Source organism: Cannabis sativa, chromosome 3 (assembly GCF_029168945.1).
Source record: "Cannabis sativa cultivar Pink pepper isolate KNU-18-1 chromosome 3, ASM2916894v1, whole genome shotgun sequence".
NCBI lineage: Eukaryota > Viridiplantae > Streptophyta > Magnoliopsida > Rosales > Cannabaceae > Cannabis > Cannabis sativa.
The window spans coordinates 26,136,957-26,150,827 of record NC_083603.1 but is presented as its reverse complement, the minus strand read 5'-3'; the positions used below and the strand labels follow the sequence as shown (position 1 = coordinate 26,150,827).

Below are 13,871 nucleotides of genomic sequence, written 5' to 3'. Positions count from 1 at the left end.
AAACCACCTCCCGTGGCTCCTTGCACGATTTGGTCAATGCTCTGTCTTATGACTTGTCCAATGTTAATGTTGTACCCTTTCATTATGGCGTACACATATTTAAGGCGATCCATTTGGACATCGGAAAAATGCTTGTTGGGCACTAACCGAGCACTCACAAAGTACAGCCATGTTTTTGCCACCGGGTTAAGCTCACACCGGTACAGAATATTGGGCGACCCCTCGGTACCATCATTGTCATGAAACCTCAACCCAGGAAATCCCACTGTCTCTGCGACATCCACCATATCAAATTGCTCTTCCTCCTCAATAATTTGGAGGCGTTGTTCCTCCCTAGTGTAATCTGGGACAGAGAACATCACATTGAATGCGTCAGCAGTGGCGGGAACCTTCTTTCCACGAACCTTTACTTCCCCATTTCGACGGTCGGGCCAATTTGCAAGGAATTCACAGGCCATAGTAACATTAGCCCGACCCCGAGTATCCACAAAACTTCCCCACTTCATTCTTTCAATTTGCGCTCTGATTGTCTCAAACCGAGGTTGGCGCCTCAATGGATTTTCAGGGAATTCAATACCCCTATCTTCAATATAGGCTCTATTCTTCAACCTTACGAAGCGATTGTGAGCCTCGATACTACCAAAGCGGGTTCTATCAAAACCCGTTGGTGGTGGGTTCGAAGACGAACCTTCTTCAACATTCCTTGTCCTCTTTGGTGCCATTTCTTTTCTCTTTTTTTTTCCGAAATTACTTTTTTTTTTTTTCTGAAACTTTTTTTTTTTTTCTGAAAAAAAAATTGGGCAGCACCTCCCCTTAAATTTCCTCTATCCCAAAAATACAAAATTCACTCAATCAATGTTCCTAACCACTTAATACCACAATACAATAATAATAATCCACTATCATCAATATTTTTACACCACACACAATTATATCACTCAAAATTTAAAATAATTAATTAAATTCTTGAAAGAATGAAGAAAGTGATACTTACAAACCCGAAAACGCTTTACTCCACCTCCATTGTTGAATGTTCTTGAAAGCTTGAGGTTGAGGGTGACAACAATGGTGATTTTTTTGGATTTGGGTATTCTTTGGTGTGGGTTTTGATGATATGTGTGGATTGTTGAGTGAAATTGGGTTTTTGATTAGATTGGGTTTAAGAAATTTGAGAAAAAATGAAAAGATTGAAGATTGAAGATGAAAAATTGAATTTTTGAGAGGAAAATAGGGTAGGGTCGGCTGAGAGGATTTGAAATTTGAATTTGGTTTGTGTAGGGTTGAATGAGGGGGAAAGTGTGAATTTATAGAATTTTTCGTCAGCAAGTCGCGACTTGGCCAAAGGCTAGTCGCGACTAGCTAACGAGGAAAATTCAGGCCTTTCTGGAAAAGCAACAAGTCGCGACTGAAGTCGCGACTTGAGAAATAGGTCGCGACTAGCATTAAGCCTAGTCGCGACTTCTGGGCTTAGGTCGAAAATAATTTTTTTTTTTTCACGCTTTTCACGATTCAATTAAAAAGAAATAATGTCTGGTACTAAACTAAAAATTGAAAATACTAACAAAACAATCAAAACAAAATAATACTTGGGCTGCCTCCCAGAAGCGCTATGTTTATCGTCATGGAGCTAGACGCTGAGCCTTGCACTTCAAAGTGGCGCCAGGATCATGGCGGACTTGGCTTGGTCAAATTGACCTCCCAAGTAGAGCTTTAACCTTTGTCCATTGACTTTAAAAGTTGTTGGACTTTCACCTTTTAATTCCACCGCTCCATAAGGAAACACCTTGACCACCGTAAATGGTCCCGACCATCTTGATTTCAGCTTTCCAGGAAACAGTTTCAGCCTTGAATTGAAGAGTAGCACTTGCTGTCCTGGTTGAAACTCTTTCCGTATTAGACCTTGATTGTGCCACTTTTTAGTTCTCTCTTTGTATATCTTGGCGTTTTCATAGGCTTCGTTCCGAAACTCATCTAGCTCATTCAACTGTAACAGTCTTTTCTCCCCTGCAGCTTTTAGTTCCATGTTGAGCGTCTTCATGGCCCAAAAAGCTCTATGCTCTAACTCCACCGGTAAATGACAAGCCTTTCCAAACACCAACCGATATGGGGACATGCCAATCGGTGTTTTGAAAGCTGTTCTGTATGCCCACAGTGCGTCATCCAACTTCCTTGACCAATCTTTCCTTGATCTTTGCACTGTTTTCTCCAGAATCATCTTAATCTCTCGGTTAGAGATTTCAGCTTGGCCATTACTTTGGGGATGGTATGGTAAAGCAGTTCGATGTCGAACACCATATCTTGAGAGGAGTGCTTCAAACTGCTTGTTACAGAAGTGGCTCCCTTCATCGCTTACTATTGCTCGAGGAGTACCAAACCGAGTAAAAATGTTCTTTTGTAAGAAGCGGAGAACTGTCTTTCCATCATTTTGAGGTGTAGCTGAAGCTTCGACCCATTTGGACACATAATCAACAGCCAAAAGAATGTACTGATTGCTAAAGGATGAAGGAAAAGGACCCATAAAGTCTATTCCCCATACATCAAACAATTCAACTTCTAAAATTCCTGTTAAAGGCATCTCGTTTCTTCTTGAGATATTACCTGTTCGTTGACAACGATCACATGCCTTTACAAAAGTAGTAGCATCCTTGAATAGCGTTGGCCAAAAGAATCCACTTTGCAACACCTTTGTAGCTGTTCTATTTCCACTAAAATGTCCCCCACATGGTAAAGCATGACAATGATTTAGGATAGAATACATTTCCTCTTCAGGAACACATCTCCTTATGATCTGATCGACGCAGTGCTTGTAGAGGATTGGTTCTTCCCAATAGTAATGCTTCACCTCAGAAAAGAATTTCTTCAATTGTTGACGCGAAAGCTCGGGTGGAGTTATTTTTGCAGCCAAGAAATTAACATAGTCAGCGTACCAAGGTACCATCAGGTTTTCCCTCACACTAAAGAGTTGTTCATCAGGAAATTGCTCATTTATTTGTACCTCCTTTGTATTCTGACTCTCTTGCAGCTCTAATCTTGACAAATGGTCTGCTACCAGGTTCTCGGTGCCCTTTTTATCTTTTATCTCTAAGTCGAACTCTTGAAGTAAGAGTACCCACCGAATCAGTCTTGGTTTTGCATCCTTCTTGGTCATAAGGTATTTGATTGCTGAATGATCTGTGTAAACAATTACCTTATTTCCAATTAGGTAGGGTCGAAATTTGTCACAAGCAAACACTATTGCCAGCATTTCTTTCTCTGTAGTGGCGTAGTTTAATTGAGCGTCATTCAGAGTTCTACTAGCATAGTAGATTGTGTGGAATACTCTGTCAACTCTTTGACCCAGAACCGCTCCAATGGCATAGTCACTAGCATCACACATCAACTCAAACGGCAGTTCCCAATTTGGTGAAGTTACTATCGGTGCTGTAATCAATTTCTCCTTTAAAATCTTGAAAGCTTTTAAACAATCTTCTCCGAACTCAAATGGAACTCCATTTACAAGTAAGCTCGATAAAGGTTTTGAGATTTTAGAGAAGTCCTTGATAAATCTGCGGTAGAAGCCAGCATGTCCCAGGAAACTCCTCACTCCTTTTACAGAAACTGGAGGTGGCAAATTTTCTATTGTTGAGACCTTTGCCTTATCCACCTCAATTCCTGCTTTTGAAATTTTGTGCCCAAGAACAATTCCTTCTGTTACCATAAAGTGACACTTCTCCCAGTTTAACACCAAGTTAGACTTCTCGCACCTTGTTAGTACTTTTTCCAGGTTTTCCAAACAATGATCAAAGGAAGAACCAAACACTGAGAAATCATCCATAAAAATTTCAATACAAGATTCAATCAAATCTGAAAAGATAGCCATCATACACCTTTGAAAAGTCGCAGGGGCGTTGCACAAGCCGAAGGGCATTCTTCTGAAAGCAAAGGTACCATAAGGACATGTGAAAGTAGTCTTCTCCTGATCTTCAGGTGCTATAGCTATCTGGTGGTATCCAGAATATCCATCAAGAAAACAGTAATATTCTTGCCCCGCTAATCTGTCTAGCATTTGATCGATGAAGGGCAAAGGGAAGTGATCTTTTCTTGTTGCTTTGTTGAGTTTCCTATAATCGATGCAGATCCTCCAACCGGTGACTGTTCTTGTAGGAATCAACTCATTCTTTTCATTCTTGATCACCGTCATTCCACCTTTCTTCGGGACCACTTGCACCGGGCTAACCCACTTACTATCTGAAATAGGATAAGCAACTCCAGCATCCAACCACTTAACTACTTCTTTTCTGACTACTTCTTTCATGGGTGGATTGAGTCTTCTTTGAGCATCAATAGTTGGTTTGGCGTTGTCTTCCATGAGAATTCAATGCATCACTGTTGAAGGACTGATTCCTTTAACATCTCCTAGTGTCCAGGCGATGGCCTTGTTATGAGCTCGAAGTACCCTCAAAAGTCTATCAGTTTCCACATCAGAGAGAGAAGCTGAAACAATAACTGGCAGCTTTTTATCTTGACCCAAAAACTCATACCTCAAGTGACTAGGAAGCACCTCCAGTTCAAGTTCTGGGGGCTTTTCAGTAGATGGCTTCAGCTCTTTTGGAACCGCTCCCAATTCCTCAAAGTATCTTCTGTTCAAAGGCCCATAGGAATCGAGCCACTTCACATACCCCATGACCCCTTGTCCTTCTTGCTCCGTCAATTCATCTTCAGTTAGACTTAGCTCAAGAGGATCATCTAGCAGCTTTTTCTCACTCACCATTTCATCAATCAAATCAATAAATAAGCAGTTATCACTTGCCTTTGGGTACGTCATAGCCTTTAGCACATTAAAGACCACTTCTTCTCCTTGGACTCTCAGCTTTAATTCACCTTTCTGAACATCGATTAAGGCTTGGCCAGTTGCCAAGAATGGTCTCCCAAGAATAATTGGGACATTGCTATCTTCTTCCATATCCAAGACGATGAAATCAGCTGGAAAGATGAACTTATCAACCTTAACTAACACATCCTCAATGACTCCTCTAGGATGGGCTAGTGATCGGTCCGCCAATTGGAGAGTTACTGTTGTTGGCTTTGCTTCACCCAACTGCAGTCTTTTAAACACCGATAGAGGCATCAAGTTAATGCTAGCTCCCAAGTCACAAAGTGCATTTATTCCCTCAATTTTTCCTATAGTACAAGGAATAGTGAAACTCCCTGGATCTCTGAGTTTAGGAGGGAGTTTCTTCTGTAGGATGGCACTGCACTCTTCAGTTAGAGCCACTGTCTCATAGTCCTCCATCTTTCTCTTCTTTGACAGGATTTCCTTCATAAACTTCACATAACTTGGCATCTGCTCTAAAGCTTCAGCAAAGGGAATGTTAATATGAAGTCTTTTGAACACTTCCAGGAATTTGGTGAACTGCTTGTCTAGACTTGATTTTTTGAGCCTCTGAGGATAGGGTATTTTCACATGGTGATCTATATTAATTAGTGGAGATTGCTGTGGCTGTGGTTGACTATCAGTAGCCTTCGTTGGAGTGGGTGTTGGGGTCGACATCGGTTGCTCTTTATTCTCCTTTTCTCCATTCACTAGTTGTGGCAATTCAGGACCATCATAATTTTTACCGCTTCTCAGGGTAATTGCCTTGCAGTTTTCCTTGGGGTTTACTTCAGTTGTGCTAGGCAAATTCCCTTGAGGACGGGTTGCTACTTGAGTTGCTAGTTGGCCCATCTGTGTCCGTGTGTCTTTGATTGAAGATCTAGTTTCAGTCATGAATTGAAGCAGTAAATCTGTCTGCAAACTAGAATTTCCACCAGAGGTTTGTTGCTGATTAAACTGTTGATTCTGATTCTGGTTCTGATTTCGTTGCTGATAGAACCCACTGTTTCTTCGGTTGTTACCCTGGTTGAACCCATAATTGTTGTTGTTGTTCTGTGAATAGTTTCCAATGGCTTTAGCTTCATCCATTGGCAAATCATCCACATCAGCTTGGCATTCTGAAAAGTGATGGCTTCCCCCACATAACTCACACACAACTTGGGCTTGTTTAGCTTGCCCTGCAATTATCTTAGTCAATGCCTCAACCTGTGCTGTCAACTTGGTGATGGCATCGACCTCTAACACACCAGCTACCTTCTTTGATTGACTCCTCTCAGTTGGCCACTGTTGATTGTTTAGAGCCATCTCCTCTAATAGATCATAAGCCTCATTAGCACTCTTCCTCATAAAGGCTCCTCCAGCTGCAGCATCTATTAAAGTTCTTGTATTTCCTACCAACCCATTGTAGAAGTTGTGGACCAGCATCCACTTCTCTATACCATGGTGAGGGCACTTTCTGATCAGATCTTTAAACCTCTCCCAAGCCTCATGGAGAGATTCATTATCTTGTTGGCAGAAGTTATTAATTTCTCCTCTCAGCTTTGCAGACTTGGCTGGAGGAAAGAACTTTGACAAAAATTTCGTTGCCAGATCATTCCAGGTGGCAATAGAGTTGGGTGGCAAGGAGTTTAGCCAACTCTTGGCTCGCTCTCTAAGAGAGAATGGGAACAGTCTCAGTCGAATAGCATCATCACTAACTCCATTAACTTTAAAGGTTTCACAAAGTTCCATGAAGTTAGAAAGATGCAGATTAGGATCTTCAGAAGGGAGGCCACCAAACTAAACTGAAGACTGCACCATCTGAAGTATGGCAGGTTTGATCTCAAAGTTGTTTGCATCCACTGCCGGTGGCCTGATACATGATTGCACTCCCATCAGAGTAGGGAGAATGTAATCTCTCAAGCTGCGGCCATTAGCTTGATCTTCTACTGCGCCACCATTGTTACCGTTATTGCCTCGATTGTTTGCAGCATTGGCAGCCATGATGTCTGAAGTTTCAGCAGTTGCTGAAACTCCCTCTTGCCTCTTGTTCTTTCGGTTTCTCCTACAAGTTTTCTCGATTTCGGGATCAACTGGTAATATCACTGCTTGTCCTTGACGGCGCATACACTTATGATTCCTGAAATAGATCAAGAAATTATTGCAAGAAAAAGGTAAGAAAAATCAGCAACAGAAAATATACCAAAGTAGAAGTTAGTATAATTTTGTGTAATATCAATCTTTAAACAATTCCCCAGCAACGGCGCCAAAAACTTGTTACGAAAATTCTGTTTATTACGCAAGTGTACGTATCAAGTAGTATCTCACGCAAGTGAGGTCGAACCACAGGGAATTGGATTAAGTACTACTAAATTATATTTATGATTCTATTTGGTAAAATAATAAGTTTGCAATTTAAAAATAAAAAAAACTCAGAAATCAAAGGGAAAATAAACGAAGATTAATCAAGATGAGAGATTAGGGAGGTGAATCCTGTTGATAAGTTACCTATGTTAATGCCTAATTGCTATCCTTATCTCAATGTGAAAGACAGGTTATAAATTAACCTAACTCTTTTCAGATCTTTTAGGTTCTAAATAATATGTTCTCTAATTAACTTCTTAATTAGATCAACACAAAATCAGCATTAAGCAATAATCTATTGGTCACTAAGCTATGTAAATACTTTCGTTTTACATCAAAACTTAGACTATCCAAATTTTAGCATTCCTAATTCTCACTTTTCAGATTTCGAATTAGGATCATAGAGCATGTAAAAGGTGATCAAGCTTACACATGAAATTAAACACAAATAGAGATAGTATTCACACATAAGATGAAGGAATGGCAATTATTTTATTAACTAGGCATAAACTTAAACAACAATCATCATCCTCCCTTATTGGGAAATTTAGTTCATAATAACTCTAAAAACATCCATGATTAATTCAGAAATAAAAACAAACATAAAGATGAATAAAAAGGGTAAAAGAAAGAAACTAGAAGGTGGTATCGCTCCGGGTCTTCAAGATAGCTTCCTCTCCACTTTGCCTCCACTATTAGGTCTGTTTTTGCTTAGATCTGACCTTCAATGTCGTATTCCTTATATAGGGATGAGTGGTGAGCCTCCAATTGAGTGAAAAATCAAAATTAGGTCAAATCTGCGATTTCCGTACATAGTCGCGACTAGCATTTAAGCTGGTCGCGACTACAGGCAAAACTCGAAAAACCGAGTTTCTGCCTATCTTACGAAGTCGCGACCAGGAAAAAGGGTCGCGACCTGGCTCTCTGGAGGTCGCGACTACTGATGCTTCAGGAACCGAATTTTCCAATTTTTTCCAAGTTTGTCCCAATTTTTCGCCATTTGACTGAATTCGAACTTTAACACCCCGGGAACCTGAAATAATGAAAATCAAGCGTAAAACTGCTCCAAAAGACACCAATAGACGAGATAATGCTAACTTTAAAGACCCGAAATATAGGTTAATTATAACCTAACATATTGTCATTTAATATATTTATTAATTAGACCTATAAAGTCTCTTAATTAATAAATAAACCTAGAATCTCTTTTGTTTACAATTTCGCCATTGCTTAGTGAAAATTCACAAAGTAGACATAGTCTAACTTTAGAATTATAATTCATTAATCAAAATCAATTAACTGAGTCTTACAAGCAGTATGGTCTCAACTAGTATGGGGACCATGAGTCTATATATCCGAGCTTCCAATAAGCAGACCAAGAATTTATCTTAAACTCACTGACTTATTAATTCTTCGTTGAATCCACGCATAGAACTTAGAATTGCACTCTCAGTATATAGAACGCTCTATATGTTCCACGATATAAATACGTCATTAGTTATCCATTGTTATAATCCTAATTTGATCAATCACCCTCTAATAGATGATCTATATTGAATAGGGACTAAGTTGACGTTACACCTTTAAAGTATTTTATCCTTAAAACAGTTAGCTCCGTTTAAATGATATTTCAGCGTAGTGAAATGAGATCTCCACCATTTATCTCTGTTTAGCCAAGCTCGAAGGATATCATCGTTTCAATTCTAAATTCCTATAGAAGTTATAGATTCCATATTTATGTTAGTGCTCCCACTCAATTATACTATCATGTTCCCAAAATTTACGTATCAGCCTGACCCAAAAGTAGGCTTAACTAACGAATCAAAGAACATGTATAATACTCTTGAGATCGAACCTAAACATATCAGGATTAAGATCATTTGATCTAGGATCAACAGGTGATATTGAATTGAATAGATATTACGGTAAATTTTAACAAATCTAATCAAAGTTCAATATCGGCCCCTTCCGATGTATGCTCCATACATCCGATGTTGGTAAACTTTGCCAATGCCCTGGAAAGGACATACCACTTATCCAAGGTGTAAGAATACCTATCGCTGATTATCATGTCAGTCTAAATCCAGTGAACTGACAAATTAGGGAATAAACTTTCAAACATATAATTAAGATTATATTCCACTGTGCTGACAACACTATAATCATTAACAAATTCATATGTTCTGGACTTAAATAGAATTCATACATTATATATATAATCATGAAATAAATCATGTGAACCATGCAACATTAAAATGTTATTTCTGATCTTTACTAATAAGTAAATCTGATTATATTGAAATGAGTTTTATTTAGGGCATAAAACCCAACAAACTCTCACTTGCACTAATATAAAACAAATTGTGCATTTCAAATAATCTCAACACCTTGATATACAAATCAAGTGTAGTATTAGTAAACTCCTCGTAATAGGATCTGACAGGTTGAATTAACCACAACCTCTTCTCCACCATTACTTTTCCTTAATCACAAAATCCTTGATAATGTGAAATTCCTCTCTATATGTCTACTCTCTTGGGATACTGGATTCTATACTTTTGGCAACTACTTTTTGGTTATTCAGGAAATAACACTAGTAGTTAAGACAAGTTGGAACGGTGCCACAAATGTATAGAACTTTCCTTAGACTGAATAAGTACCTCTCCAGCAACTTTAACATTCAGTCCCTCTCTAGTAGACCTAGAGACTTCAGATAGGTTTTTACACTTCTCCAAAATCACTACTCCACCCCCAGAGTAATCGCCATCTTATCAGCAGACTTTCTAGCACAAAGGCAAGTCTCGAAATCTAATGTGGTGTAGTCTAAGAGTTTTAAACACACCCTTATAGACTAACATATAGTTCCTCTTCTTAATCTTAAGATTTACTTGATTGTCTTCCAATGTTCCTCTCCTGGATTAATCTGATACCTACTCATTACTCCCACTCAATAGCGGATGTCTGGTCTAAGGCATATCTGAGACCTCTCAATGTTGATTTAAAGAATTCTTTCATGGCTTTATCTTTTTTGGAATAATTGAGACTTTTCCTTAGATAAATAAAATCTATGCCTAGAACTCGAGAAGCTTCTATAGATTGCCATTAGAAAGAAAATGCTCCAGCATCTTACTAAAGTAAGTTGCTTGCATTAGAGTAAGTAATTACCAGGTATACCACAAGCCATAGGTTAAGATAAACTCAAACTTATAATACTAGGAACAGGAAGTTTTGTTAACAAAAATTTCCTTTTATGTCCTTGTAATAGAAAACTTTAGGTTACTCCATGTGAATGGATCAAACCATAGTTCTATTGGCTTTTCTTCATAGTTTCTTATCTTGACTATCCATTACTTGTTTAAACTCACAATGGATTTTAATCACTAGTGTCTTCCAAGTCATAAGAAGTGAAGTTCCTTGAAACTCTCCCACTACGACAAGGTACCGTGAATTATGTCTAAGAAAACTAAATGGTATTGACCTCTTCAGTTGTGACAAGACAACAGAGGCAGTGGGATCATCATATGTCAAATAAGATGATAGAACACTTTTGGAATCAAGAAAAATATCTCCTTTATTTTCTACTTTATTTTCAGACTTAGTCATTTTTCTTAGAAAAGTTGTATTTGTTTAAACAAACACTTTCTTATCTAATGACTATGGGATGGTCCACCGCTAATCACTTAGAATAGCTAACAAACATGAAAACCATGGTTAACAGTTCTAGCTTTTCTTAAGATTTCGATTAGGTCATCCAAGAATCTAGTAATGATTTACATTAAGTATACAACCATTACATCATTCTGAAATTGTATTACCATAGAAGGATTTAGGCAACGACTAGTAACTAATCATCAATATGCAAAACAAAATTTCTGGGGAGGTAAGTTTGGATATAATTCAAAAACCAATTTAATGATCTTTGAACTGCATATCTACTAACTATTTCTCCACCCCTATCAGTTCGCAAGATCTTTAACCACTTACCTTAATGGTTAATCATCATTGCTAGAAATTCATGAAATTTTTCAAACATTTCAAATTTCTTTGCATAAGGTATAATCTAGAGTTTTCGTTTTAAGAATACAACGAAAAACTCATATCCACCCCTGAATGTACATCCATCTGCGAATGAGATGAACAACTCTCAGTGGATATAGGCATATTAACTCTTTACAGAGATTGATCTTGTCAAAACCACTATGAACAAGATACAAATGCCATAGATTAAAAAAAATGTGTGGTTGTGTCTTTTTGATGACTTAGGTTTAGTTACTTCAAAGAGTTCTTAGAATAGTGTGGATGGTCACAGAATACTAAATTCATATCCATACTTTTAACATACAATTTTTGAATCCATTAATAGAAGATGGATATTAAACACTTGTGAAAGTGTAACTGTATTGTATTCTGGAATTAAAATTATAAGAAAATTTCTGTTTGGAATCTAAAATTAAAGTCAAAGACTTAAATTTATACCAAATAAACATGAGTAATTCTTTCTTGGACCACCACTACTAATTTTAACTCTAAGTCAGATTTGCCCATACAAGTAGGAGATTTCTAAGATTGAGGATTTATATCATTTTGGGATAGAATTTCGGGAATATAATCATATGCGTCATTAAATTTTTTAAGAGAAAATAGAATGACATTAAATGATTTATAGACCATTCATCCAATGATATGTTATTGAGCTAATTCGAAATGAATAAGCTAAGAGGAATTAGGATAATTTCGTTGTTTAAATAAGAATCCAACGATGCTCCGATTAGCGAGAGTCAAAGTAATCTTATTTATACAATCTTCTTGTTTCATATTGTAAAATACTAGTCTAAGGTATCATCAATTGATGAACAACTAGATGTTGCATATACAATATTTATCTTTCGAGATCTAACACTATTATGTATGTCTAATGGTGAAAATCCATTAGGGATTTATCTCATTAGAAAAACAAACCAAGTTAGACCAACAATGAAGATTCGAAAATAAACTACAATTTAATAACAGAAAATAACATGGTTCCATATAAATTCATACACAATTCAGAAATTATTAAATATATAGCAAGTAGGAATGACAAGTGAAAATATTCATAGCAACAGTTATTATAACTATATTTAAAAAATAACAAAGATTCAAAACTATAACAATCCTATTGGCTACCACAACAACAACACTAACATAAACCATGCTCATAAAATAACAAAGAAACAAAGACAGCAACTGCTTTAGCAACCCTGACTAACAACCATATGTAAAAAAAAAAAAAAAATACAGAAACCCTTTTCACAACACTTACAGCAAATGCTTTAGGAATCCTGACTAACAACCATATGTAAAAAGAAAAACAAATGCAGAAACCCTTTCCACAACAGTTACAGCAACTACTTTAGCAACCCTGACTAACAACCATTTGTAAAAAAAGAAAACAAATGCAAAGACCATTTTCACAACACTTACAACAACTACTTTAGCAACCCTGACTAACAACCATTTGTAAAAAAAAACAAATGCAGAAACCCTTTTCACAACACTTACAACAAATACTTTAGCAACCCTGACTAACAACCATATGTAAAAAAATAAATGAAGAAACCCTTTTCACAACACTTACAGCAACTGCTTTAGCAACCATGACTAACAACCATTTGTAAAAAAAAAAAAACGCAAAAACCCTTTTCACACAACTTACAGCAACTATATGTACAAAGAACAAAGAAAGAAATGTTGGGTTTTATGCCCTAAATAAAACTCATTTCAATATAATCAGATTTACTTATTAATATAGATCAGAAATAACATTTAATGTTGCATGGTTCACATGATTTATTTCATGATTATATGTACATAATGTATGAATTCGTCTGAAACCCTTTTCACATACTTGATCTTGTTTATTGTGCTGTCAACACATTGGAAAGTAAACATGACTATGTGAATAAAGTTTCCCAGATTTAATCAGACACAGGGTTTTACTGATATGATAATCTACAACAGAGTTTACTTGCATTTGGAGAAGTGCTATGTTCTTTCCAGAGCATTGGTTAAAGTAAAGCTCAGGTTGGATGCATGGAGTATGCATCGGAAGGGACCGATATTGAACTTTGACTTAGATTTATTAAACTTGCCGTAATATCTATTCAAGTCAATATCGCCTAGTTGATCATAGATCAAATGTTCTTAATCCTATTATGATTAGGCTCAATCTTGAAAGGCTATTCGTATTCTTTGATTTGTTAGTTAAACCTACTTTTAGGTCAGGGTGATACGTACATTTTGGGAACACGGTAGTGCAATTGAGTGGGAGCGCTAGCATAAACATGGAATCTATAGCTTCTATCTGGCGAATAGTAAGCAAAGGATGATCTCCTTCGAGCTTGACCAAACGAACATAAATGGTGGAGTACTCATTTCACATAAGCTGAAATATCATTTATACGGGGTCAAGTGTTTTAAGGATAAAATACATTGTAGGGTGTAACGGTAATCTAATCCCTTTACAGTGTAGATCATTCATATAGAGGATCATTGATCAAATTAGGATTATAACAATGGATAACTAATGATGCATCTATATGGTAGAACATATAGAGCATTCTATATACTGAGAGTGCAATTCTAAGTTCTATGCGTGGATTCAACGAAGAATTAATAAGTTAGTGAATTTTAGTGA

At 37.0% G+C, this 13,871-nt stretch overlaps 1 non-coding gene across 1 annotated transcript; it reads left to right on the top strand.

Annotated features, from left to right (window-relative positions):
• The first annotated feature begins 6,287 nt into the window (after positions 1 to 6,287).
• On the top strand, positions 6,288 to 6,394 carry LOC115711730 (small nucleolar RNA R71). Its single transcript, XR_004010609.2, has one exon. It is a non-coding gene; the product is annotated as a small nucleolar RNA R71 (small nucleolar RNA).
• Positions 6,395 to 13,871: the final 7,477 nt, after the last annotated feature.